Below are 5,315 nucleotides of genomic sequence, written 5' to 3' on the forward strand. Positions count from 1 at the left end.
GGAATGCAGGAAAAATCGTAATTGTCTCGTACCGCGCCAACACGAGAGGAGCGACGGATATTTCGAAATTCCCAAGGGAGCCGCAGGAGTGCATATTGTGTGTAGAATATACGCGTTCACAGGTGACAGGGCGCGTACAGGTAGTCATTCGCCCTAAACGAAATGCTTTTTGGTCTCCTCTCGGTGGTTTCTCCTACCTTCCCGCTTTCATCCTGTCTCACCCACTCTCTCTCTCTCTCTCTCTCTCTCCACCCTCGTTCTTCATCTACTCTTTTGCTACATCTCTTAGCCTCTCGTCGCGCCGTCCCGTCCATTCGCGGCTTTTCGCATCTTAGCTCCCGAGCATCAATTTCCAGACCCGCGCCGCCCGGCTTCCAACCGCAACACGTGACAGTCCTAACTGCTTTTCGTTTAAACTCGGAGGCTCAACCGCCAATGCCGATCCTACACTCGCGTTTCTTTTCTTATTTCTCGAGGCCGGACACGGACGTCGCTGCCGCCGTCATCGTCATCGTCGCCGACCCCGTCGCCGTCGCCGTCGCCGTCGCAGTCGCCGTTCCCGTCAGCGTCGCCGGGTAATTGCATCCGAGCGCCGGGCGCGCGGTCCGCGACGCGATTTAGCGCCAACGAATTGAATCGCTTTTACGAACGCATAAAAGGCGTGCGCTGCGACGGGGCGATCCTATCTATTTCTCTCGTTCTCGCTCGTTCGTTACCGACGTGTATACGCTTATTACAATGGAAGAAATTCATGGTAGTACGTAAAAAATTTGAGAGAGGCAACGAAGAATATAAGTTTAGCGACTGAGAAATACTGTTTTCCTAAATATACGTTTTCCTCCACGAATTACCAGGGAGATTTATAGCATTCTGCACCCGCGATGCGCGAATGAAAAATTGAATGATGAGGTAGGGTTGAGATTTCTACTAAATGACGGTTCTGAACAAAGTCAAGTGACATTTTTCTAAAAATTAAATACAAGGAAGGCTTGAGGGGCTCAGCGAGCATCTCGGATTCCTTTTCTTTGTATTACATCCTCGTGGGTTCTTTCTAGCGTGCATTTTTGCGGCTGATTTTTCGAGCTCTGTCATTAAGTCTCTAAAAACATACTGTATTAATTGAAATCCGTACTTTTATTTTTCTTCCCTTTGGCTTCTTTATATACCTACAACTTTATCGTAAATAACGTAACGGTTAAGAATCGTAAGCTATTATTATCATTACAATTATGCGAAAATGCTATAGTTTCTGTCTATTCGTTATGGACTCTTTTAGCGTAATAAAGTGACTAATGCGTCAACTGATAAGACATCTATTTCCTAATTATTACCGTTGAACAAAATACTGTGATGCAAGTGTAATACTTTTGCTGTATTATATGTATGACTCTATCATTTACTATTATTTAAGTTGCTTTTGAGCTTAGACAATTTGAAAGGTAATGTACATTAAAAATATGAGGCATTTACTATTGTAACGATATATCATTACAATCGAGTATTTTAAATACGAATTCAATGAACAAAAGGGTTAATGTATTTGCGCTCTCTGCATTTAATTAATTTTGGATTAAGAATTAAATGCTTTCAAGTTATTAAAACTTATAATACTGAAAATACAATAAATGCAACTATTTAATATGAAGTAAGTAATATAAATAGTAACAAGAACAAAATCAAAATAAAAATTCGGTATTCAAAATAGATATATAAATACAGACAGAATACGAACAGAAATTTGTAAATTATTCCTATGCAGGAAGTTAAATCTACAATTATCATGCCGTACACTTCTATCTTATTTACCTAATATTAAAAAAAAAACTAAAGTAATAGAGAATTAGTTAAAATAAATGTAACTTATATATTTTACTAATTAAATAATTTAATGAATTCTAACAATATTTATTGCATATATATATATATATATATATATATATATATATGTATATATATATATATATATAGATATAATAAATATATTCTGATAATAAAATTGATTGGAAAATGTTTAATTTTTTATACAAATAAGTCTATTTATAAACCTAATTAAAAATTTTTATATAAATTTGTATAATGGTAATGATAATAATGTTACTGATAATTCAGGTGAAAAGTTGTATGATAAATATTAATTAAAAAAAAAACTGGTATATTATTTTGTGAACAATTGAATTAAAAGATATTTTAAATTTTATATGAAATTGATAAATAAATACGTTTCGTCACATTATCTTATATATTTTTAATAAATATAGTTACATAACATCGATTGAAACAAATATTTTAAGTAGTGGAAGTACCAAATTTCTCCATAAATATGCAAAAATACTTTCCTGTAAAAACTCATTTACGTTGCTTGGATTTAACCTGATTTGAATTTTTTGTTCTTGTAGATAGCGAACCTTGAAGGAATATTTGGCTTCAAAACATGACTTTGTACTACACACAAACCCTCTTCTCTCGCTGCATATGTGTAATTGGTGCGTGTGTTTGTGTTTTTGCGTGTGTGTTCGTGTCTGTCTGTGTGTGTGTGTGCGTGTGCGTGCGTGCGTGCGTGCGTGTGTGTGTGTGTGTGTGTTCGTGTTTGTTTGTGGTGTTGTTCGTGTCAGTCTGTCTGTCTGTCTGTCTGTCTGTCTGTCTGTGTGTGTGCGTGTGCGTGCGTGCGTGCGTGCGTGTGTGTGTGTGTGTGTGTTCGTGTTTGTTTGTGCGCGTGTTCGTGTTCGTGTTCGTGTGTGCGTGTGTGTGTTTGTTTCTTTGTTTGTTTGTGTGTATGTGTGTGTGTGTGTGTCGTCATTATCTCTTACAGAGATTATTCTCATTTTATTATTGATGCACATCAAGAAAATATAATGTATATAGTCGATACTGCGATTTTCCATTAAACTTTATAGTATTTTCAAATTTTTATGTAATATGTTTATTCGAACATGATTATATAAATTATTTGATGAAATGGCTATATTATGTATTAACTATCGTAATATTTATCAAGCTTCAATTATACTAAATTACTTATAAATAATGCACTAATAAATTGTTTAAAATTTTTTAAATATTTTAAATTATTTTCTTATACATTTATATTTTATTCATATGATTTATATGATTTAGAATATACTTTGATTATTATATACATTATATAAATTATTATAATAATTGATAGAATGAAGTGGAAAAAGTGTTAAATTCTAGTTATTATGATGTTGCAGAGTAATAATTGATTTTGATTTAATTTTATCTAAATATTCATATAAAGCGTCTATTATCTATTGCGAATGATAGTCTAAGTTAATAATTTATATTTTTATTAATTTAAATATACCATTGTATAAGCTTTATAACTAGTCAGTTATAATTAAATGCAAATAATTGTTAAGATTATGAAAAAAGCTCTTGTGGAATAACCGATGAACATAGAGATTCGATTTCCTTCCTTCTGCAGTTGAATTAGGAGAAAACATTCACGTGAGAACGAATGAAAAAAAAAGTAAGAAAGGAAATACGAGGTCAAGTGGGATTGATTTGACCTCTCGAGGGCCTGATGCACGCGAGCATCTCGACGATTAACCTACGGGGTTTCGTTTTATTTTGCCTTTATCCCATTTTCGTATATCGCATTTGTTTATTTTATGAATTAAATTGCTGGTATTACATTATTATATTGAATTGTTAATGTGATATGAAAAATTTATCTTTCAAAATATAAATTTCTTTTTATAAGGAAAAAAAATTCTTATGAATAAATTTATATTAAAATGGAATAATGTGTCGGTAGATATTATTATAACTATTGATGCTTTATATTGTAATTTATTAAATACAAAAATTTCATTTATGTTTCGTTGACATTCATGATCATTCACGCACACGTTACAACAGATTGATTGAAACGTTTAAATTGTAACATGTGATCTTAAGGAAACTGTTTATTTTTATTAAAGCTATTAATATTTTCAAATAAATTGATAATCACAATGACAACCATATTATTCACAGTGATTTAAGATTTGTGACAATATAAAGTATAGAGTACACGGGACTAAAATGTACAATACGTTTCTAAAAAAGCAGTTGAAGCATTATCGATACCTCTCAATAGTTGTACAATACCTTATCTAAAGAAAGCTGCAATTTATTTGTAATTCATCTATGAATTGTCTTTGAAAAGAGGTGTGCAAGTAAGTAGGAGCCGTAAGCAAGAAATCTCTCTCTCTCTCTCTCTCTCTCTCTCTCTCTCTCTCTCTCTCTCCTACTATCTCTCAATGATGTTTCTCGGGAAAATAATCACTGTACGGAGAATGACGCTTAAGCGCGAAAAAAACGGAAGTAAGACAAAAACGAAGTTACAAGAACAATTTGTAAGCGCAATTTCACATGTTTCCTGGCACGATGGCACTGTGTGCGAAGAGCGGAGGATTTAACTGTTTCGAGACTGAGAGAAGAAAAAGAATACAATGAAAGAATGGAAGAGAAAGAAAGACAGAATGTTTGCCTCGCTCCATAAACTAAGAGAGGGCGCTGCCCATATGCGGCTACTCATTTCGCAGACGCAGATAGAAGCTAAGAGATAGCACATTGTACATTCTTTACCGCTCTAAGGTGTGTTACACATCGTCACGATACACGAGAGGTAAGAAATTATGTACGTATTTTAAAAAAGACAAAATATATTTACACCACCTTTAAACGGATATGTTTACACGTACATTATTTGAAGAACGCTTTTTATGTTCTCAAATTAACATAATTGTTGCTCATATATTTTTTTCTAATTCATGCTTTAAATCTACTCTCTTATTCGAAATCTTCGATATTTTTATTCCGTTATTCAATTAGAAATCAACTATATGCATAATATATTCCCCTGACTTGTACATAATTACATTAAAAGCTGATTATATATGTCAATGTAAAATGTAATAATGCAGCATTTAACATCGCCGTAATTGTATTAATTATTCCTTTAATTTACATTACATGTATGTAAGTTTTTTAAAATATAATGATCGTATTTATTAGTAATTAAAAATTAAAATTCGATCAACTTGTAGTAGCAAAATTACAAATTTATTTTAGCAAAGATCTTTTGATTATTTATTTTAAAATAGAAAAAAATGTTATTTATGGAAAACAATAAAAGATTCTATTACATTTTACTCACTGTATTTATGGTAAACTATTATAAATATTATTTTTTAATTGAATTGATTATTAAATACGATTTATTATTATTATTATTATTATTATTATTATTATTATTATTATTATTATTATTATTATTATTATTATTATTATTATTATTATTATTATTA

This window comes from Ceratosolen solmsi, unplaced genomic scaffold (assembly GCF_000503995.2).
Source record: "Ceratosolen solmsi marchali unplaced genomic scaffold, CerSol_1.0 scaffold29, whole genome shotgun sequence".
Taxonomy (NCBI): Eukaryota; Metazoa; Arthropoda; class Insecta; order Hymenoptera; family Agaonidae; genus Ceratosolen; species Ceratosolen solmsi.